The sequence below is a fragment of the Rhipicephalus microplus genome, chromosome 5, assembly GCF_043290135.1.
Source record: "Rhipicephalus microplus isolate Deutch F79 chromosome 5, USDA_Rmic, whole genome shotgun sequence".
In the NCBI taxonomy this organism is placed as follows: Eukaryota; Metazoa; Arthropoda; class Arachnida; order Ixodida; family Ixodidae; genus Rhipicephalus; species Rhipicephalus microplus.
Window position 1 is genome coordinate 92,815,715 of NC_134704.1, and position 24,749 is coordinate 92,840,463.

At 45.7% G+C, this 24,749-nt stretch overlaps 1 protein-coding gene across 7 annotated transcripts in view; it reads left to right on the plus strand.

The window, feature by feature from the left end:
- The first annotated feature begins 12,430 nt into the window (after positions 1 to 12,430).
- The window catches only part of LOC142817866 (uncharacterized), a 246,100-nt gene continuing 233,781 nt past the window's right edge, over positions 12,431 to 24,749 (plus strand). For 4 of the 7 annotated variants that reach the window (XR_012895391.1, XM_075895754.1, XM_075895752.1 and 1 more), the window contains exon 1: positions 12,822 to 13,050. The gene's annotated coding sequence lies outside the window, so the exon portion shown is untranslated. Of the gene's footprint in view, positions 12,616 to 12,821; positions 13,051 to 14,874; positions 15,448 to 24,749 lie in introns of those variants that run through there. The other 3 variants (XR_012895395.1, XR_012895392.1, XR_012895394.1) reach the window with 3 other exon arrangements.

Consider the following 24,749-nt stretch of genomic DNA (forward strand, 5'->3'; position numbering starts at 1 on the left):
CGTGCGTCTGTTCGTGCGTGCGCACGTCCATCCATGCGTCTGTCCCTGCGTTCGTCTATGCATCCGCCCCTGCGTCCGTCAATGCGTCCATTCGTCCGTGCAGCCATCCGTGCATCCGTCCATACATCTGTCTGTGTTTCCGTTCGTCCACCTAGTCCAAGTACTCCAAGTACCACCATCTCGCATCTTTTCATCATATATTCCGCATATAAAAGCACCGCCATGCAACGGACATTCCAAGGACTAAACGAGAGGGGGCACACGCACACTTCCTTACGGCTTGCGCTTCGTGTCTAGTTTCCACCTTTAACCACCTCGAGTTCATGGTATATACTAGTTTACTGTATTCATGGCACTGCGGCCCAATGCTCGCTAAACCTTTCTGAAGCTAAGCAGGTTACGCCCAGTGAGTATAACGTAGCAACCCTTTGTTGTCAGATAATGCTCAATTTACATGCCGATGGCTGCTAATAGGGAATGAGAGACAGGATAATGCGGCTTTTGGTTAACGCGCACGCTGCGAATTTTTTATTGTTCAACAACGCACAAGAGAAATCTCCCACCGGCACCATTTTGCGGGTCAAAACGTAAGACTGGTTACGCACTACGACTATACGACGAGGAATGAACGGGTGCCGCTTGAAGGAGCTTCGCCCCTAAATGTACAAATGAACTGGTCGCAACCACAGCGTGGCGCTAATAAGGTTGAGCAGTTTAGCGTGGCTTACTGTAAGCAGTTCTGCGCAAGCGCGGGGAGCAGTGACGTCACATGGAGCACAGCTGGCGCGCCGGAGAAGGCCTAGCTGGAAGCTCCTGATCGAGGGTCCTGTAGTGAGCTGGCGCTTGACTCGAGTGAGATCACTCACTCACTAGTCCGTCCATCCGTTTGTCCGTGGTTCGTCCATCCGTCTGTTCGAGGGAGCGCCATTCGTTCGTTCATCCGTGGTACGGTCGGCCATCTACAGCTCTTATCCTATAGAAAAACCGAGCTAAGCCACTGCTAATGCTCCCCCCATATCCCCTCCGAAAGCTTTCTGCGTCTAACTTGTATTAGCACTGCTTTGGGTTCGGAGGCATTCAGAACTATCTGCACAAGACGTTCTGTTTCAGTGCCTCGATGAACGCACCTTTAAACGAGCAAACTGGCCCGTGTAAACGTCATCATGTGAGATTGAATCGAAGGACATACGATATTTCGGATATCTATGGCGTCATTACTTTTTCATATCGTGACGTCATCACTGATTTTTTTTTCTATACCTCTTGTCGACGCCTTCGACACCGACGGTCACTTTTCGATAGGACATTTAATGCTTCCACCTTAATGAAACAAATACAGTGAAACATCATTTCTACAAACTTCAAGGGACTCGGGGAAAAAACTCGCTGAACTGATATTATTATGTTACTCCTTGTTATCAGGAACTAAAGAAAGCATAGGTTGTTGAAAGGAAATTTGAAACATTTTATTTGCAATGCTGCTTATTTGGATGTGAATTCCTGCGGATATAGAATGTTTTTATAAATGAATTAACCTCCTGCTGCACTTCCGCATTTACGACTGCAGTTGTCACAAATTGAGTCACGGTGCTCAAGCTCCCACAGACCATATCCGGCACAACCCTAAGCTGAGCGACGAAGGACTTCATTCTTTCCAAGTACATCAGCGTTTTTTAGGTAACTTTCCTGTTGCTAACTCCGCGAAGGCTACTTCCTCCTTATTTTCTCCTCCTCCCAGCGCTAAGACGCTCGCGACAATCTGTTCTGTAGACAGAGAAACACATGTCTCAACAAGAGTCACAGGTGCCATAGTCCTCAAAACCCAAAGCATTGTCTGTCGTTCGGACAACTCCTTGTCTAACGTTAGAGGCATCGGATGATGTCACAAAATAGGCTCGTAGAACTAAAGGCTAATGTGCGATAATTTCTTTATACTGAAAAGCGTCAGCATTCGGGCCAACAGAGTTTTAGTGGGGGATTAAAAAAAGTTTGTACAAATTAGTAGTTAATTTATTTGACGTTCATTGCAGTGTTATTTTACTGTACTCACATTCCGTGCCCCGGCATTTTTTTTTTCTTTTGAGTTCACGCGGGTATCGTTTTACACGAGAGCGCGAGCTATCTCGGGAAAGGCTCACTAACCTGTTTACGCGAGTCAGTCGCCATCCCACACCAAACACGTGCTTCTCACAGCTGCAACCGCGAAAATCAAATCTCGCAAACCAGACCCTGAAACAGCCTCGAGGTGCGCGAAACACGATCCACAGCGCTTCCTCTGCCAGGCACATTTTCTCAGGAAAGACTTCTCACCTCAGAAAGAAAAGGAAACCGGGCATTCTCGAAGCACCCTACATCACTCTCGCACATGCGCTCGTACTTGAGAGCCCAGATGGAATTGTTAGCACCGCTGCGTTGAGTCCACGGCATACGTTGGCACGATGATATAGAGGTTCCCGCGTACGTGATCGGTCACGTAAACAAAGGCCAAGCACGTGCATATAAGTTGCCTGTGGCGTGGAGGCGTTGGCAAGCTGGTTAATCACGCCTTCAGAGCAGGATGACTAGTGGAGGGGCGTACGTGCTGCACTTCAGCACTTCATAAGCACTTCAGCACCTTCAGCGATGCTGGTTTACTTTGCCGTGGCTAATAACCTTGCGCATCTGGCTGAACGACTTATTTTAACACGTGACACGTATCGTAATTCGAGCCAATGCGCACCAGCTTGAAACGACTTTTTCGGATGCAATAAACGCTGTAGTGTAAAACTATGCGCTGATTCTGGCGACGTGAGTACGGCGGTCGAATGATGAGGCCTGAGAGTTCAGCGGCGATATCCGAAAAAGCCTTTCCTAGCATTATTCATATCTCATTATTATTATTAATATTATTAGTTGTAATAGTAGTAGTAGTAGTAAGTACTAGTATTATAGTAGTAATGTTATTACGTTTTATTATTTGTACTATTATGGTGGTTGTTAAACTTTCTACAGCTATAATATTATTGAGATAATAATTATGGTATAGCCGACTTTAACGTAACCTACCTCCGCAAACTTTCTTTCATATATTAATTTAAAAATAAAACTTCCCTAATGTAATGACAAATTACGAATGTTAATGGTGAAAAAAACAAAGGTGAAGGCTGTCTATATATAATGCGACAGATCGACTATATGCTGGGTGTAGTGAACATAAGAAATAAATGCTTAGGCGAAATCATAACAGCCGCAAATTATGTAAGTAAGCAAACATCCCAGAAAAAGGCATGTTTTATTTTGACGCAAGGAAACATTCTGTGCAGTATATTCATTCAACAAATAATTTCTGCCTTGGCAACCACTGAACGAGCTCTTTCTCTTTCTTTCTCTCTCTCTCTCTCTCTCTTAAGACAATGTTTCGCTAAGGGCACGTGTCAAAAAGCCATCACCTCTCACAGCTTCCCTTATGGATGTATGCAGGCTTCGCACGCTTAGCGGGGAGTGCTGGCAAAGAATAACTTCACGCTGTTGCTGCTCGATGAAAGTAAAGTTCGATCACCACCCTGTGGCGCAGCCCCTCGTTAATCACATCACCATGTGGCAAGCTCCCCGTTGAAGAAGTACCGCAGACTTCGCTTGGGTTGTTTATGTCAGAGTCGGTATAAGCAAGTACAAGGAGATATCAATGGTGGAAAAAAGAAAAATAAAGAGCGCACAAATATATACACAGTCTAAGTTTGGAAACTGTCAGTCGAAGAGAAAGCGTGACGTCATCGCGGCATAAATACAACGCCTGGGACGTCTCTCCTTCATAAAACACAATACCGTTGGGCTGGATACAAATTGGACACGTGAGAATCCTAGAGTAATGAACACATACAGTCGTTACTTAAAACACTTTAAATGAAAAAAATATTTAAAAGTTTCAGAATGACGAATAAGTGTGTCACAATCTTCAAAACAACCTCGCCTCATCGAATCTTAGAAAAACCAAAACAACGTGTTTCTTATGCAGTTTTTATCTCTTGTGTTACGACGCGAGAACATGTTACAAACACGCCTCAACGAGACTGAAGTTTTGTCAAGGACAATATGAAAAGAAATAGTTTTCATCGATGTTGGTAAAGTCGCGCTTTCTTTTTTTTTTTTGTCTCTACTGCCGACATCGCTCTTTCGCTGGTGTGACAAGTATTGGAACATGTAACGTCTCGCACATCTAATAGACGTCGAGAAGTGTGCAACGCCCTATTCAGTGAACGAATCCAATTTATCAGAGGTCTCAAGCACGTGGTCTGCAAACCTTTTGTTAGCAGCCATCTGCTTCACGAATAATATTTTTTGTGAATCTGCTAAATGGTACAGACAACCTTTTGTGGCATATTGTAATTAATAACGCTGATGTTCGGATAAGCTACCAGGACAAGACTGGCCATTTTTCGCGAGGCACCCCTTGAGGTCACCTGTAGAGTTGAAACACAGTCGTGGAACAAACTCTTTATAATTCACAATCGGCGTCCAGATCATATATGGTCAACACGATTATACCACCTTTTCCAACAAATATTTAACCAGACAAGTGGAATATGATGTACGCACTACATCATTGCCAGCATCATGACCAAGGACTAACAAACAAAACTGTAGATTACCTGTAGATTACCATATTCCTCAATAGAATTTGCCAATGACAACTGATGTATTTCTCGCATAAGGAGCCCGTAAATTCACTTCTCATTTCTTCTCCTACCTTTTTTTTTAATCTTCAATGATGTATCACTCAGTTCTGATGATTAGGTTGCGCTTTATATTGCATGAACGTCATGTGCAGAGACTGTTACCGTTACTATTGCAGTTTGTATGAACTTTTTCCTTGTCAAATTGTTTATTTTCATTTTCATTCTTGTTTGCATACTGTGTAAAGAGCATAGTGTAATCCCGTACTATAACTAACATATCTCACAGGTTTCTCTCCTGCTGTCAGACATGCAAGTCCGGCGTAAAGGCATCATCAGGAGGCATAAGAGTCTGCTTTTGCCTTACCGCATGGACCTATTTCACACTGTGAACTGTGTTTATACGTCTGAAATAAAGAAAGTGAAATTGAAGTTTTTTATTACCGAACTCACCATTGACGCGCTTCTCGAACCCCGACGGCCAATCTCCTTCAGATATGAACTAGCCTATGAGATAGGCGAAAAGCTTTCTGTCAGATGGCAAAGCTGAATCACATTTTTTTCAATATCGCTTCTCTCCCCCTCCCTCCCCCGTCATGTACTTTACTTCCTTTATTTTCCGCGCCCTCTCGGGAATTAATTTTGTATTTGTGGCTCACAAGCTGAAGTTAGTTTCAGACGCCTGTAACGTAAAAATATTGTGACGATTGAACGCGTTTATTTACAAGATGGGTAACGCAGAGGTGTAGCTCGGCCAAGGATCCACAGCGTCGCTCGCGAGCCAGTCGAGTCTCTTCCTCCTCTTCGTCGAATCTTCGCTAGCGCGTTTCACTTCCCGGTTCGCAGACGATGCCCTCTGGGCGAGTCACTCAGATGGTTGATGGTGGCACGGTTTAAGGCGCGCAACGTGTGTCAGTTGTGTTTTGCTAGAGCGGCGACCATTTCTTGTGACGCTCGAGATTACGTACGTGATGTCGCTGAGGCGGTCAAGAATGACGAATGGATTGGAATAGTGAGCCAAAAACTTCTGGCACAAACCACGATTGCGGACTGGTGTCCATAACCACACAAGATCACCCTTACTATAAGATACGGAGCGATGGCAGGCGTCGTAACGTTTCTTAGAACGCTGCTGGGATACCAAGGTTCGGAGGTGTGCGATGCGACGGGCTTCTTCTGCGCGGCAGAGCGTCTCGGGTGTCGAGGTTTCCACGTCTAGTGTAAGAGGTAGTATAGTGTCGAGACAAAATCGTGGGGAGCAAGCGTACAGCAGGTAAAATGGAGAGTAACCTGTAGTCTCATGCTTCGCGGTATTGTACGCGTACGTGATGTAAGGTAGCACTTCGTCCCAGTTTTTGTGCTTAGAATCGACATAAATAGACAGCATGTTCGTGAGAGTCCGGTTCGTGCGCTCTACGAGACCATTGGTCTGCGGGTGATATGGTGTGGCATGGCGGAAATGGCAGGCAGACAGACGCAGGATCACTTCAACGACGTCGGCAACGAACTGACGTCCGTGGTCGCTAATGACAACGCGTGGAGGACCATGGCGGAGAATTATACAGCGAAGCATAAACTGCGACACGTGCATGGCCGTTGCAGCAGGTATTGCAGCAGTTTCTGCGTAGCGCGTTAGGTGGTCAACACAGACGACGACCATCGATTGTTAATGCTCGATCGTGGAAATGGACCGAGCAGATCGACACCCAACAGTCTCGAAGGGAGAGTTAGGAGGTGGAACAGGATGGAGAAGTCCTGGCGGCGTAGCCGTGGGACGTTTGTGTCGTTGGCATTGTTCGCATCCAGCAACGTATTTTTCCGTGTCGTGTCGCATCTTGGGCCAATAGAACCTTTGCTGGATTCGTTGAAGCGTTCTGGCGAAGCCCATGTGGCCGCAGGTTGCGTCGTCGTGTAAGGACCGAAAGACGTGAGCCCGTAAAATGCGTGGAACAACTAGAAGCAGATGGGCGCCTTGTCCGGAATAATTCTTCTTGTAAAGGACGCCGTCATGAACCACAAAAGAGCTTGGGTTTGCATGTTCATTTGCGGAGGCGAACGTAGCTCAGCGAAGGATCCACAGCGTCGCTCGCGAGCCAGTCGAGTCTCTTCCTCCTCTTCGTCGAATCTTCGCTAGCGCGTTTCACTATAAAAAAAAAAATACAGAGTGGCTCGCAATATTGCTTACAGAATATTTCTTCCTGTGACGAGATACACAAGTGTCTTCATTCTAAATATAAAAAAGTAAAATACTGTGTAAAGGAGCGTTCATATGCCGCATAGCAGTGCTCTGGGTGTCCTATGCGCGAAATCAATAATTATTATTGTGGATGCGAGCAGCCGATGCCTGCTGGTTTTGTATATGTGATTTAATTTTCAAACTACTACAATAGTCGCACCACTGTTCTTGTGATCATGACTTTCTCTTTCGTTGTATCTCGCAGTACCGAGCCGACCAAACTCCAGTTAACTTGAATAATGCCTACTTAATTCAGAAAAAAAAGGGGGGGGGTAAGTTTAAGTGCTCTTTTTCGTCGTCAGACACAATACTAATCAGAACTAACAAAAAATCGTGCCAAGGAAAGTATAGGGGACGTCAATAAAGGTTCTTGTAATGTAAATGAGAAGAAAGAGAAGAAGTTGATAAGATAACTTGCTGCCGGCGGCAGTGATCATACCTGCGACCTTTGGATAATGTGTACGATGTTCTTCTAGCACTGAGCTATACGGCGGTGGTCGCCCCCTGTTCCCTTTGTAGGGTATATATGTGCATTCAAACGTGGGAGCGTCAGTCAGCGCCGCAACTATAGCCATTATGGAGAGTGTGTTACGCTTTCATTTCTTTTTTGCCTGTTTGCATCAGGTAGCAAGTGATCTCGTCACAAGCTGACAGCTGACCGATCGGTCTCTGCCGGTTAATCATACGGTGGTTTTGGGACGTTAAACCCCACAAATCAATCAATCAATCGGTCTCTGCCGGCGCCAAGATGTATACCTTTTCGTCTACTCTCCTTTCTTCACGTTTAAATTGCAGTTACTTTAAATAACATTCCCTACACTGTTCTTGAGATCACTGTCTGTCAGTTCTCATCAGTCTACTGTCTCCAGTCATCCGTTAGCTCGAGTTGGACCAAAATCTCAAGTGTGATTCTTTATAATTATTGGGTATCGCGATATTGTGAGAGGATGCAGAGCTTATGATCATTTCTAGTGCTTTGCAATCGTTCTTCTCCTTCAACATCTCACCCTCTGCCACCTATCGCACAGTGCGGGACCCATACATTCACTACCACTGACCTCTTTCCTCTCTTTACCTTCCTCTATCTGGAAAGATTTCACAGTAGCCCGAATACGCAATGCATATTGCTTTCTTTACTTAAGTGTACATCGATTCGTGAATTGAGTTGCCATGCAAGAGCTTTGGGTTGATCTAGTCGCTACTGCCCTTACTGTACACTAAATCTACCCTTCAAGAGGCATAAAAAAATGAAAAATACGGAGCTACTATTCAAGCACGGAGCATTTCGAGGTAAAAGGGGCAATACGTCTAGGAAGATTTGTCGTGGTTTTCATTGGGCATTGACGAGTTCCAGGGCAGCCGCAGGGAATAGAAGTGCCATTCTGAGTAGGCCCCCCTTTTCATCGGCTGCGGCCACTGACCGTAAATCAGGCGCCGGGGCGAGCAAAACATTTATGCGTGGGCTTCCATAAATCGCAAACTGTTTGCATCTGGGCGCGTGCGAGGCTCGTTGGCGGGCCGCCTCGCCCGCAGCGGTGAAGGCCCGCACGCGAACCACATCCCGCGCGAGAAACTGAGCAGAAGCCGCGCGCTGTGTTTGTATATATACACAAACACACGACGGGAAGCATCAAAAAGCCCGGCGGTATCTTCAGATGTACTCGCCATCCCCGCGTGCAGCGTCAAAAAAACAATCCACCCTCGTTTAGCTAAACGTACGCTTTCGCGTGTTTAAGAAGCGCGCGTTTACGTGAGCCTTACCACCGATTGCCTTTTGACGGACAGATTATGTGTGTTCCAGAGTAAACACAAACAGCCAGATAGGAAGGAGTTGATGCCAATGCGGAAAAGAGCCAGTATATAAAGTATATATTTACAGGAGATCCACTAAAGCCACTGGAATACACGCCACTGAAACGCGCTGTCGGCCAATGCCTCCTGCGCAGTGATTGCCTCGTGCGCGTGTGCTTAAGGAACTCTCCGGAAGCATCCGACTCGAGATACGGCGAGATAAGAACGTCTCGACAACGTCCATCTTTCGAAGAGAGCCTGGAGAAGAGAGGCCTGCGTGGGCATGTATAAACTTCCTGTGGCACTGCAACAGTTGAGGCTTTTTGGCGCTGATAAGAAGGGGTCGTGCACTATAGTTGTTTGCTGACAGGACGAGCGACGTGTACGCTACGCAGACGCACTGCGCTGCAGCTGTCAGCGAAGTCGTGGCGTATTGACACAAACACTGTCTATGTCAGATTGATGACTGCCAGAGATGTCTTACAGCCGCCGAGAGCAGCCTCCATCAGGCTACATTGGCGCAGGTTCTACTCAAGACCGGTCACCACTTTAAGTAAAAGCAATCGTATTTCCGGAGTCTTCTATGTAAGCAAACCGAAGCGCCATCAATGTGCATCCCAGAAAACTCGGAGACGTCTAACAGGAGGAGCTGTAGAAGACGACGTCCGGCCCTTATGAGATTGTTTCGGCACATCTCCATGCACCTGCATCAAAAAAAAAAACGCAAGAGCTATCTAATAAACTCATATTATTGCAATGCCACAGTATTCATCCATTCAGAGATGCAGAAAGCACGCATCCAGAGACTGCAGGTTAAAATTTGATGGAAGTATCAACTGGTCAGCGTTTGAAAGAGAGTGAGAGAGAGAAATGTAATGTAAAAAGGCGGTGACGTTGACCTGAAAATAAATAACCGGTTTGCTACCCTGCACTGTGAAAGAGTTAGAGAAGAGGGAAAAGAAAAGAACATAAGAAAAAAGAGGTATGAGGTAAGTAGAAACACACATGCTAAGGAGTGTCATCATTGTTTAACGTGGTGGGTCACTGAAAGAAACTTCAACGGCGCTTTCGCCACTTTCTGGCGTGAAGCTCGATCTTTCGTTATTCCAAGATTGATTGTTTAGAAAGCGGCTGTTAGTCAAGGTGCCCAAGCTTTGCTGAGGGAAACTGTCTCTGTACTGAAGGCTATGGCTTACACTATGTTAAATGGTTTTGTCACTGCCGCAATGGTCACATGCATTACTGTCGGCCATTCCAATGCAGCAAACAAAAGATGATCGTAAAGTACAACCCATGTCACATGCGGCAGAGAACGGTCACCTCAGATCGGGGTAGCCCAGATGAAAAATTGCGTCAAAGTTACTAGTACACAGGCCGTGAAGGCGGGTGTAGGGTAAGTCGGACGTGTTCCGCACCTAATAGGTTTTCGTACGCGAGTGTGTTAATCTTTGCTTCGGCATCACTTCTTGACAATAGAATAGGTTCCATTACGTCCTTTTCGTGAGCATTAGTGGCATCGTAGGCATGCTCGTTACCTATGATGCCAATGTGGCCCGGTAACGACTGAAAAATTACATCGTGCCCTTTTTTCTATAAATCTATAATACGATTGCATCACTTCCGGGACCTACTGGGCTTCAAGCTCATGACATCAGTTCGACGACATTGAGGACCTGATTTTGATTCAGTAAATATATTTCATTTTAGTGGTGTTTCTCGACATATTCTACGGAATGCCGCAATCTCCGCGGCTGTCGATGATGTCCTTTGGGACATTCGAAACAACGTTCTCGGCTTTGGCTAGGAATATCACAGTTCCTTCAGATCCTCCAACAGTTTGCGAGCCTTCCATGTAAAGTTTAACTTGGTATTTGTATTCTTACGGTGCAGCATGAGTATATAGAGATAGCTGCTGAAAAGCAGGAGACGAGTGCTCTGCACTCATATACGAATCTCTGGCACTGTCAGACGTAACTTCGCTCTGTCTAAGAACCGACGAGGGGTGAGGGATCTTTCAGGAGGTGTGTATATTTAGTTGGGAGGCACTCTTAGTGAGTCGATATTTTATTACCAAAGTACAGATATTCCATTACAACTGGGCTGTTCTTCTGCGAGCGAGGCGAGCTGGGGTGGAGAGTGAGCAAGGTGCCTAGTATGCGCTCTAAGCAATACTGAAGTACTGTGAATTGTGGTTCGATGATTGTAAGCCATTGCGATGGCCTTCTCTGTTGGTTTGCAGCGTGGCAATACAAAGCAAACTCTGAGTGCCTGCCCTAGGCGTTTTTGATTCTGCGTATACTACTGTGCAGACGTAAGGTTACCGGTAAAAAACATGTCACGGAAAAAACAAATTTTGTTGAAAACTAACGCTTGTGTCCCTCTCTTTCATTGCGTACGTTAATAAAGAAGTTTTGTACGTGAAAAAAAGCTCACGGATACAAACTATCCCAACTGTTTTTTAATACCGACAAGCTGCACCACATATGCACCAGCAAGAGCGTAATGTATATTTGCATCATCATGTGCACTGAAGTGCCTCGCGTCATCTCTCCAAGGCATTTTTTAAAAGTTGTGAGATAGCCAATAGGCTCTTCATTAGAGCCACAACAGGGCGGACTCCACTAGATATCTTAATCGATGTTGAGACCCAAAAAACGGCGTGTCCTGGCATAGCAGACATTTTTTTTTTCATCGATGGCGACATGATATGACATCATTGCTTTTGCACGTCCCGGTGCTACCCGTCCCGGTGGTCAGCAACCAGTGGTGACCAGCGGCCTGCTATAGTACTCGGCTGCTGACCCGCAGATCGCGGGATCGAATCGCGGCCATGGTGGCCACATATTTGATTGAGGCTAAAATGTTTGAGGTCTGTGTATTCATATTTAGGCGCACGTTAAGGAAGCCCAGGTGGTCAAAATTTCTGGAGCCCTCCACTACGGCGTCTTTCATATGGTGGTTTTGGGACGGTAAACCCCAACAATTATACTTACGACACTTGCACCGATTTATCAGGAGAGATCTGGAGGTCTTGTTCACTAAGGTACGTCGGCGCGTGTGCGTGTGTGTTTGTGTTTATGCCTGTATGTATGTATGTATGTACGTATGTATGTATGTATGTATGTATGTATGTATGTATGTATGTATGTATGTATGTATGTATGTATGTATGTATGTATGTATGTATGTATGTATATATGTATGTATGTATGTAATTGATTGATTGATTGATATGTGGGGTTTACCGCCCCAAAACCACCATATGATTATGAGAGACGCCGTAGTGGAGGGCTCCGGAAATTTCGACCACCTGGGGTTCTTTAACGTGCACCCAAATTGTATGTATGTATGTATGTATGTATGTATGTATGTATGTATGTATGTATGTATGTATGTATGTATGTATGTATGTATGTATGTATGTATGTATGTATGTATGTATGTATGTATGTATGTATGTATGTATGTATGTATGTATGTATGTATGTATGTATGTATGTATGTATGTATGTATGTATGTATGTATGTATGTATGTATGTATGTATGTATGTATGTATGTATGTATGTATGTATGTATGTTTATGTGCAGGCGCACGCATGCGTTTGACCCTCGGATGTCTTTATTCAATTGTTTGCTACGGAAAATGTATGGACTGTCCAAACGCATGGAAGAGCCCATACAAAGCTTTATTCCAACAATAAATTCAAAGAGACTGGTAAGGAAAATGGTTCCATTTATTTCCAGCCCAGCGACCACTTAAGCTTCCTGTCTCCCTTCGTGCTCTGAGCAGCTGAAAACACGTAGCACATAATAATTATTTTTTCTTCTTCGTGTTTTTCAGCGCGAGCAGCACTGCTGCTTTATACACAGATGCACTCACTTCATCGACTATATAAGGTCAGGCAAGGGTCACCCGCTATCTGCTGTGAACATGGTAAGTGTCAACAACACTTCACAAGTGACTGCGATCTGCTAGGGGTATAAACAGAAAAGAAGACTGTCCTGTGAGGCTAAGTGTGTATCGAAAGAAGCCGCAAATTCGATGATGTGTGAATACTCTCGATATTTATCAAGAACTAAAAGCAAAGAACAAAAAGAAAAGAGCGATCTGAATACGACAGTTGGGGCCTCTGACCACTCTTCAGCAAGTGTCGCTCCTTGCCGAGGAGAGACCATAAACGTCCGTCGCCATATACGTGCCGAGTTTTGACGCACCTGGTGAATTTAAAGCTGCCATACCACATCTCCACTCGTCAAAGTAAGCGGCCAGTGCATCGTGCTAAGTAAGAAAGGGAAAGTAAATAAGCTTCATCGAGTAGGCTAGCCCCCGACTCCGTCACTGCAGCTTGCCCGAGCACTTCGCTGATCGGTGAGTACGACGACGGACCTCGAAGCAAGGCCGCGCAGAGATGCCGCATTGATGGCGAGAACCACCTGCGGTTATTGCTTCCTCCACTCTCTCTCTCTCTCTCATCAGTGTCTTTCGTGCCTTAGCACCCAAAAAAAGCGAACAAAAGGAAAAGCAACTTTTTTTTTTTTTTTGCGTAGCATTAGGAAGCGATGCGTCCGAAGTGTCCCAAAGTCACGTAAGAAGGTACTGCACTCAAGAACGGATAGGATGTAGAAATGTTTTCACATGTCAGTCCCACTGTATAAATGTGGTGGTGTATAAGTTGTAGTTGGGCGTTTACTCGCGCTCCATAAATGGAGCAGCAGGAACGAGCGGAGCAAGCATCAAAGGTGGATCACCTGTGCATTAGCGAGCCTTGTACTGCCACATCTGAAGAAAAAAAGAATCTGCAATTGAGGTGTAACATGCATTTGTGACAGTTTTAAATGTAACTGACGACTTTATCTTGTTAGCTCCACAGTTGTCACTATAGTGCAAAGTTGTCGCTATAGTATCACCTTTGAAAACATGTCACCGAATAATAGAAATTCTGTTGTAAATTAGCGTTTGTGTCCATCACTTTCATTTCGTCTCTTGATAAAGAAGTTTTATACGCTAAGGAAAGTGCATGGACAAGACACTATCCCAAACAGGTACTTTACAGAAACACAGTTAAATCAATAGCAGTGCTGTAACTGTCAGACACTTCAGCTGCTAATTTCCTAAGAGCATCTAACAAAGAGGTTTGGAGAAACGCGAATATAGGACAGGAAGAAATAGTAAATCGTGTCTTATCATAGCAGGAAAAATGTAAAACAAATTATTCACAAATACTGACATTGTCAACATCTAACGCCAATTAAACTTGCAGTATAACTTCATAGTAGTTTTGTTATATGAAGCACGCCATCACTGTAACTTGTGATCGTACAAGATCATCAGAAATGCACAAAGTCTAATGTAGATCATTTGCTCGGTTTCTACGAGCGCCTCTTTGAGTGGCAAAAGCCACGTGACTCTAGCACAACCAGTGGAAAAGACACACAATGGGCTGTGTACGACTTATCCCATTTAATATATAGCAAGGCCTATCAGCATTGTCACTTCAGTCTCCGGTTCAAGGAAGTGTAGCTCTAGAAATCCTGAACATGTTACTGCTGTAAGATTCATTCATTCATAAATTCATTCATTCATTCATTCATTCATTCATTCAGTGAGTGACTGAGTGACTGAGTGAGTGAGTGAGTCAGTCAGTCAGTGAGTGAGTGAGTTCGCCGACTATAGAAGGACTTGGAACATGTCCAACTGCCTGCGCAGCCACTTGACAATGCAAAAGTTGACGCACAAGTTCGTTTAATTGTTGAGCTTTTTCTTCTTCACTGTCCTTTCGTACCGTTTGTTCGTGAACTCCACTGATGTTCTACCACGGTTGACATCCGACTGCCTTTGATTTTGACACTGCGTCACTACAGCACGGCCCTTTAGAGATGCTCTACACTTGTCGCAAACATGGACTGTACACAGCGCCACATAACAGACGACCACCGCTCCAGTGGAGCCGCATTCAACGACGTCACCTAGTCGTCTCGCACGAGTCGCATAGTCCAGAAGACTCGTCCGCAGTACTTACCCTCCACACTGCTTCCATCAGGAGAGAGGCGGCAATCGAGAAGAGCGCCGCTTTATGGCGCCCTCTTAAGGCCAACCTCGTAAATTGAGTGTTTACGACCCCGAGAGCACGCCGGCTGAATGGCAAATGACGACCGCCGGGAGTCGCCCCCGTCGCGGCCGCTCGCGTCCACCTCATGAGCCCTGTCTGCGCGGTTCCCATCGTAGTCAGGCTTGATACGGCACGTCTCCTGTTTTATTCGAGCGCTTTGTTTTCTATCGCTCAACTACGTGCTAAGTGTGGATTTTATTATAATTTCAAATCTAGGGGTTGGCTAATGAGCCCTGTTATCTAATTGGAGAGTTAAGGTCCTGCGCTTCAGTGCGTGTGATGCCTCAGGCCTACCACTTTGGTTGTGAATTCTTCTTCTTTATCTGCCTACGTCAGTCACTCTGATAGTACCTCTCTACAGTCTAGACTCTTCGTAATTTTTCTGCGAAGCGACTGCCATTTCGAGTTTTCTTTCTTTCTTTTTTTCTTTCTTTCTTCCTAACTTACCTACTTTTCTTCTTTATTTTTTCTTTCTTTGTTGTAGTAGCCATGGATATTGCTCAGAGTGCATACACACACAGAAAAGACAAAGACTGCAGTTGTCAGGGTTTGCCGGGGATTTTCTTGTTTTATTTTTTTCCTTACTTTTCCTTCCACGTCTTCTATGAAAGAAATGCTGGGAAGTTACAGGATATGAGTCAACCGAAGACTTCAAGGTAGGATTCTCTCTCACTCTCTTTGTCATGTTTTGCTTCTTTGCTAATCGCAGACTAATGGAATTCAATGCAATGCATCTTCCCTACCACGATGATGCGCTCAGTACATGCATCATCAAGTTCCTGTGCTAAGAGGCCCCCACAATCTTTCTCATGTATGTTTTGTGCACTGTCATAGACGGAAAGGTTGCGTCACTTCTGCACGCTTACTCAAAGACGCCGAGCTTATCTGCTTGACAGACCCGAATAAGCCATTTTTAGTCGAATAACTAGTTCTGACGCTTAATGCGATGAGCATTGCATGATTGACACGTTCGTAAGGCACTCGTGTTACTGGGCAATCAACTTGCAGTTTTTAGTCTGCCCTCATGAAATGTTGTGTTTCTTTGTAAACAGTACCGGGGCACAGTGTTAAGTGGTGATTGTATGTACAGATGTGTTCACAGTTAACGGGAACACCTGAGTGCATGGCGTGTTTAGATTTCTCTATCTTACGGAAGCATAGTAGCTTAGATATGCCAACGACTACTGGCGGTTGAAAGTTTTGACTCCTCTTGACACACTGGTGATGTACATACAGATTGTTTTCATAACCACTTGCTGTTATAGGGCCAGCAATATTAATGGTGTGCATTCGACTGTTCCCTTTAACAGTGGATGGTGCTCTGCATCTTCTGAAAGTGCTTCTGCTGACAAGTTCTTCCAGTCCTCATAACCATGTTTTATCTCTCTTTCTATCTCTCTTTCGTCCCTTTTCTCTTTTTCCTTCGCCATTCAGCAGGCTAGAGCGTACTAGCTCACACTGACCTGTATGCCTTCTCATAATAAACTTTCTCTCTCACTCTTTTCGTGAGGAAGCAACCAAGTCTTACAAATGTGTTAACAAATAATAACAACGTTCGCGCACTCTATAGGCACTATCACAAACATGAACGAAATTTCGCATTCCTCAGCTTATCCAGAGTCGAGACGTTTAGTGCAGCGGAATCGATCGCATTGTTCTGAAGCTCCGTATACAAACCTCTCGCAAATTTGTGACAGCAGTCAAATTTAAAAAAAACTGTATGAACGTGCGTGAGAGGCGTAGTATTATAAGACATATTTCATGGCACACGGTAAAGCGAAAATATGCGCTTAGTAGAGCTGTTCGAGCTTACGTGTGTGTATTAGGGCAGCTTTTTTACCTTGACGCTATCTTTGCAAAGGTTCAATTTGGTCCGTCATAAGAGTGCCTCCAGATACGTTTATCTATTTGAAACTACAAAGTACTCAAGGCGTCGTAATTTTTTCGTGTACAGTACTTGTAGTCTACCTCAAAACTTTTTTGGAGAATAAGTATAGGCAACAAGCCTGGAAGAAAAAAAAAACTTGAGGGTGATTGTGCTATACAGTGCGCAAACATGCACATCTAAATACAGCAAGAAGGAAGCGATGTCACGATGTAAGTCGACCACTGTTACACTATCAGTAGCATTGCTAACATAGCACTCACAATTTAAAACGAAAGTTGCGAAAAAAGCAATGCTGAAGCCAAGTTAACAAATCCCGATTTTCTACCATCCGTTCGCAAATACGCTACGCTCCAATGACCATCCTCAAACGAGCCGTTGTTATAGTTCGCAACTTTACCTGAACGCCTCGTCAAATGAAGCGGAATTGATTCGGCTAGACCTTCTTTGGACACATACCGGAAGTAACAAGTTTCTGAAGGAAATATCTACTATAACTTTAGCTTAAGGTCTGCTGTATCCAAATATCTTTTTTTTTTTCTGGACCTTCCTCCTTTGCCACACCGATTAAAGTACGCAAAACAGCCGGGTCGCAGTTTCAAACGATTGCACCGAAACCTGAAGCCGCGGCTGTTTAGGATCACAAGAAATCGGCCAGCAGCACCACGACACAGGGGTGACCTTTACATACAGCCCATGAGCGCGTACCAGCAAACGTTTCGACAATAGGAGACCCGGTCGGCACCGACAGACGGCTTATCAATCCAAGCACGCGACTGCGCAGTCATTGTTGTCAGTCGGATCAGTCGGGTGTCCCAGCATAAAGCACGCGGAGCACGCAGCAGTACATTGCGTGACCATGTGCCGGAAGATCAAAGAAAGCTTTTCCATCTCTTCGCTTTTTTCCCAACCAAACTATCGCATCGGTGAGTTGCAGGTTACCCTCTTCCCCATAACATCCCTTTTCGTTCACTTTTTGTTTGCAATCGTGACGTAGCACTTAGCGCATGCAAAATGCGTACAACGACCGAGAACGGGAAGAAACGGCTCAGTCCTTCCCCACCATTTACATAACCGCCATTGTTCATCGTTTGTACAACCTTCGCTCCACCGCGGCGCACTAATGGAAACCTCAAACGGCTCACTCTGCATTACCACAGACGCACGTTCCACTTTGCTTCCTCTTCTTTTTTATGAGTTGTAAGTGATCGTACATAGATGGCCTCGCAATCCCCTCTCCCAGCCCAGCTGTAGAGATCTACAACTGAGGGACATAAAGGTAGCAATGTGCGTAGAAAGCGAACACGCACACGGATCCTCAACCAGGAGTCGTACTGCTTTGGGGCATCTGTCTGTCCTACGCATTGTCATCGAGCAGGAAAAGAAGGGGGAAACAAAATGGCCACCCGTCCTGATGTCGCTACTATTCCTCTCTCTCTCCTTGCAAGAATGAATCGAAATACGAGCCCGACCCGTCAAGGTCCCACCAGACTGCAGTGCAACTGCGCTAACAAAGAACGGCCCTTCATGCCTCGTGCACTCAACCTTCTTACTCCAATTGCATCTGCTTCTTTTTTTTTCTCCGTTCTTCTCTCTCTGTCTCTCGAGGTACTTCTCTGTGCTTATCCTCCTCTATCGTGTGCTCACTGCCGCGCGTATATTTTTGGTTTGCCTCACTCGTGAGTCGAACTACGCCATTCATTTGAATGGCGTCCGCTTTTCTGCGCGAGTAAACGCATCGCATCGGTTCGTTCCCCTTGCCGGGAGGTGGTGGCGGTGCATGGGGGGGATTTCGACTCGGCTGACGCCAGTTCAAACAGTGGCGTTACCGCCTCAGGCTTGCCTTCATACGGCTTGCATTCCCGCGGCTTTCGCTTTTCTTTATTGGTTCGTTACTTCTTTGCAGATCTCTCGCATGTTTTTTTTTCTTTATTTTTTCCAAACGGAAATGCGTGGGGGCGATTTGGTCCGTGTACTCGTACCCGGATTGAAGAGCGTGGCCGCGCCGGCCATCTCTTCGGTTGCGCGCACCAATCAGAGCAAAGGCTTGTTGCGGTGAGGCTCTGACTGTATTCGCACCTGAGTGGTCTGCGCGTTCATTGTTGTGAACGTCGCGTGACCGCGAAGGAAAAGCGAATAAACGAATTTTAAATAACGCGGGGTCAGAGGCGTGAGAAACGAGCTGCAACGTCACGACACGCGTGTATTCTGGTTTACAAGCAGCACACCTTTTCGTTAAGCTTGTGTGAACACTGTTTATTATGTGTGGAAAAGGCGTAGAGAAGATGAAGGGTGTGTTTTAAAGTTGAAAGGTGTCTCATATGCACAAATGTGCATAGCCTGCGTAGTTGTTATAGCGTATACACCGAACGCTTCATCATTGGAGCTCAAGTGCACATCACTTGAGGCTTAATACCTCTTTTTTCATTTTTCTTATATACTCTACGACGTATACTGTAGAGAACGAGAGAGAAGAGGAAGGCCGGGAGGTTAACCAGATAGAATGCTAAGTTCATCGTTAAAAAATTATCAAAATCAAGCATGTTCATTAAAACTTAACCTTTCGAAATTATGAACATTTCCTTTTAAATAGCAAGCCACCATTCGTTTAATGGCCGATCCCCCATGGTGGGTGGCGCCATGATAAAAGGGACAAACAAACAAACAATGTTTGCATTCGGTTTGATACCCAGCACTGAGGGTGGAAAAATAGGGGCAATAAAGAGGGTGTAGAGAGATAGAGAGAGAGAGAGAGAGAAAAAAACACGTGCAATCAGGAGAAAACAAAAAGACACACACACACACGGGAAGGGCGTTCTGGCTACAAGCACTCAGAAAGGCCGGTTTATTCCAAAAAGCGTAGTACTGCTTGCAGGGCCATTTTCTGTCATGTTGCATCCTGGCAATATTGTAAAATTCTTTCCTCCGAAAGAGGTTGATTATTTAATTTGTTGAGCTCGTTGCGAAGGCACAGTCGCTGCTCACTATACTGTAGGCAGTGACAAAAGATATGTCGAATGGTTTCTTCGTTGCCACAGTTTTCACAGGCTGCGGTGTCGGCCATCCCGATGCGCATTGCGTAGGTGTTGGTAAACGCGACACCCGGCCACCGCCTGTGCAAAAAGGTCGTGTCTGCTCGGAGAAGTCTCGACAGGACCTCAAGACCTACAGTAGCGTCAAGCGAGTACAGTCGGGCATGCTGGGAGTGTGGAAGATTCCGTTGTGACGTATACGGTAAGATGTCAGACTGCAGTGGGCGGGGCCGCCCTGTCCATTAATGAGCGTTGTTCTCATCCATCCACCCCCATCACATGACATATTTTCGCGAATGCGAGTTCTTTTAAGAAACAAAGTGGCAGCACAGTGCTGAATGAATGATGATAAAACATATGATTCCTGGGGTGTATACATACCAAGATTGCGTTGTGATAATGACAAACGTGGTAGTGGAGTGCTCCAATAATTCCAGCCATCTGACATCTTTACACGGGTACACAAGTCTCTATAGCATTTTGTGCTCCATCGCAATGTGACCGCTTCAGCTGGTATAGAACCCGCGTCCTTCTGGTCAGCACTTGAGCACCATAGCCACCATACCACCACAACGGGTCATCATCACTTTTACATAAGACACAACTGTCATAAGGCGTGCGTAGTGCATGAGCAGTGAAAAAAAAAGAAGTGAGAAAGTTCCTATCCAACAACAAAACAAATGACATTTTAGCCTTTTTTTTTTGGAGGGGGGGGATATGGTTTGCCTCCGATAAAAGACACTTTCACTCTCTTTTGCGCCGCACGGTAACTCTCCTGAGGGAGTACAATTCTCTCCAAAGGTTGGCCACGTGCCACGTTAAAGAGTCAAATGATTTTTTTGTGTGTGTGTGCGCGTTGCTAAGAGTGATCAACATGACTTTATGGTAATATTTGTTTTTCTCGCTCACATGTTTATCAAGGCTTGTATTCCCCAACTATTCATGCACTAATGGTACATCTGCCTTGACTTCTCCAAGGACGACGCACCCGTGCGACGTTATACGGGGAAAAGCACGGTACGTATCTAGCCTCTAGTAGCATAGAAGCCTTACGCGGGCTAGTGCACCTGTGCTCGGTGTCGAAAGGAGGTGGCCGAGGCTGGGCGTTCGTGGATGGCAAACAACCTGGGAGGAAGGGCCGCGCTCTGAAAGCGCTTCCGGTGCTGGCCGGCTCGGACGGCACCCACGCCACATGGCGGGCGCCTCGTTTACCACCTTCTCCCGGTCACACCTTTCACGCGCGAGATTCATTCAAGCAAGAACGAATGGTGTGTGAATGCGTCGTACATTTGGAAGGTGACCGGCACCTACACGGGTTGACAACCCTGCGGTTCGCGAACAGCTACCACCATTTCGGTTCGATTTATTAGCTTGGATGTGGCCTAAGGAGAAATAATATATCTGGTCTACCGAAATAATTCCGTGTACCCGTGAGTGACCTTTCAGTGCTCTTACGGGACAAGACTTCCGTAGTGTCGTTTACAACACATATGGTGTTCGTGGTACAGCATGTTATGTTGACTATATAGGGTTATGTCACTGAACTCTACTTTGTGTTATTTTACGCCTTGTTAGATTGATGGATTCATATTAACCCTTCTTGGGTTCCTTTCATCTAATTTTCTTTTCAATTTTGTTGGTGCGATTTTTTCGTATTCTATTATCTATGAAAATGAGTAGACGGTGCTATACAAAAGTGCTAACACATCCTAAACATTATATGACCAAAGGTGCCCAGTGAAGCCGAAATAAAACTTCCTGTCGACTTAATTCTACAACCTAGTTTTACGGAGGAATCGTAGCCGGGATGCATATTGGAATACAAACAGTGCGCGTGTGTTCAATTCAGGCGCTGTGTTTAGTTCGCGCTTCGTCAATGATCCGCCCATGAGTCACTACCAAAAGTGGCAAACCACGAAAGACAGATGATAAGAGTGGAATAGAATTGAACTCAGGATATAGCCCTACATTGGCTCAAGGCTCGATTAGTCCGGAGATAGGAGCTAACTTACCGTTGGTGGAAGATTCCCCCGACCAATTACATCGTCATGCACACGTAATGACGCGTAAAAACTCGAAAAAAAAGCGCTTATGTGAAGCAAAGTTTCCAACTTCGTGAACAAAGCAGGATTTTTCTCCTTCGCCCGTACTTTCTGTTATGACGTGGTTGGCATGGCCACACGAGAGGTGGTTTCATCATGACACTAGTTGAAGTCCTCACAGAAATGCCTTTCCCACCGACGCACTTGATTGATGCGAAATAATAGGTCTTACACAGTTTCACTCGTAATTCATTCGAATATAATGCCGTTGAAGTCGGCGTGCAAACAATCTTCTCTCAGGTAAAAAAATGTAAGACAGTGGTCCGAAATTTTACAAAGGGGTGGGTCTCTGTGCATGGAGGCGGCGCACATGCTAAACGCCAGAGTCGAAGATTTCAAGTCTGGTGCGATTGCTGCCAAGTCTCTTAAGTGGTTTCCCGCGCACCTAGGAGAGCTTGGCAGCGACCAAAGATCTGACATCCCGTCGAACCACACGAGCGCGCCCGCCCACTTCGTCGCGAGACTGCTAACCTGCCGCGACGCAGACGAAAGGGCCGCCGATGTGCAACACATCGACGACGATGACGAGGCACCCGAGGTCGGAGGACATAATACCTCTACGACGAATATAACAGAGCCCGAGGCCTTACAGGACTGCAAGGACATCATGGTTACTTTCCACGACATCCTAAACCATTATAGAAAAACGCCACGACGTTACCCACCACCCTACATGCAGCTAGAGTGGTCTCAGGCGTCTCATCTGAGGCGGCTGCAGACCGACACATTTGACAATCCCCGACACCTGCATAGACTGTGTCCCTCGCTCCACCCATCACCCGGCTGTCCGGGGTGTGGGCACGAGACAGCCAACATGGCGCATATACTTGGTGCATATAGACGACTGGCTGAGTGGTGGCGAGCCGCCCTTCTCAGCCCACAGGCAGTGGGCCAAACCTGGGCTGTCTAGCGAGCCAGGGCTATCACCGAAAACATCGCAGGAGCTGTCATCACTCCGCGAATGACAGCTCCTGGAGGCCTAGGCCGGGCCAGTAATTTCACGTTGGATCCTTAATAAAGTTGATTACATACCTACCTGATACTTTATGCTGACCTTGATGAGTGCATGATGTCGCCAGCGTATCTGATAAACGCAGTAAGCCGAGTACTATAGGTGAAGAAAAGTAATGAAGGTGGACCGGAAGTGCTCAATCACTGTCATCGCATATAGGAAAGAAAATTAACTTAGGACCCCATCCACAACTGGAAGGTGGCATGCCAGTGTATACGAACAAGGTGCGTACGCCAACTCTATACTAAGCCTATAGGTGTGTTAGTGAACGTTAACCCGCCATGGCATCTGCTGCCGCGAACACGATCGGCAGCATCTGCATTATATAAATGGCTGTAGCGTCGGCGGAGTATTTTAGAGGTGGAATATTAGACTGCAAATCTGCCACAATCGTGTTTTAACTCTCTAGAAACAACAAGGTTTCAGTTCCGCATAATATCCAGATCTCAAAACTCAACCCCCAATATCTATTCGGTGCTGCAACCCCAAGCGATATTGGGGTTGCGGCACGGACACTGGTTGACATCGATACAAATACGGGAGTGAACTCGCAACAGCTGCTGATGTAAAGCTGCGCAATTTAATTTACGTATTATATACAGTTATATTGTTTGAATTCTGCAAACTGTATTTCATTGAATATATTCAGAAAGCAGTCAGTAGGCATAGTCAAATGATGTGATGAGCAGAACTCTCATACCTCGCCAATCAAATGCCCGTATTATACGTTTCAATATACCACCCACTAATGAGCAGTTCTTCCTTAGCTAAGTTTTGTCCCCAAGTCTTCTTTGTACGTGCCCACAGTAATGCAGCCAATATACACGACTGACTGCGAACGAATATCTTCTTATTAGTTTTTAAATAGTATAGTTTCGGGGCTCGTGGTTGCTGACACGAAACTAAGTTCGTTATCAGGGCAAATAGAAATATATGGGACTGTATCATTGCAATAACGAAGAGCTACCCTAACCGGTATGCTACCCTGCACAGGGGGAAAGAATGGGGGAGATTGAAAGAAGAGTAAAGAAAAAGAAAAAGAATTGAGCACACACGCAACGTCACCGCGCAGAGCAGCAGTCTTGAGCGGTATATGGCAACATAAATGTCTACATCCACTCGTGCACGTCTGTTGCCCTTAGGAATTTTAGCAATGCCTTGGTTGCTACCGCTGCATACGCGTCAGCCCATTGACTGACAATCTTTTCTTTCTTTCTCTTCTCTTTCCTCTCTCTCATCGTTATGCCCCCTTCCCATTCCCCCAGCGTAGGGTAGCTAACCGGGCATGTGCCTGGTTTACCTCCTTGCCGTCTCTCTTGTTGTTCATCTCCCCTCTTTGGTTGCTTGAATTCCCGATGACTTTTCATGATGACAGTGTAGAATAGTTCCTAGTAGCATTGTTCTGTTCTCAAGATGAGGGAGAGCGAATGAGAAAGATGATGTCCACACAGCGTATGCCGAGGACAGTCTTAGATGATACTCTTTGAAGTCTCCTTGGTGCCGCAGGCGTCGCAAAGAGCGTTGTCAGCCATTTCTATCTGAAACCATTTTTCTTAAAGAGAATTTTTAACAGTGTTAAGTTAATAGCCACGCTGGTAATTTTGCTCCTCCATATTACCACAAATGGTCGCCCTCAACATGATAGGCGTAACCATCCGCAGGGTTCTCCTAGAGAGGGGAAAGGCTCGTCCCAGCACCCTCTCTTTAAATGCCATTGTATGGGGATGGATTTGCGTCGCCCCCCCTCCCCCGCGCACACACGCCTATGATGATAGGGATTTAGTAACTGTGTAGTGTGCAATATGCATCTCCTTCTTTCTCTCTCGTACTCCCATATTCCCCTCTCTCCCCGTGTAGGGTACTAGACTTCTTGTATATCTTGTTCCTCTCTCTCTCTTTCCGCGATAGAAAAAGCGGCGGAAACAAG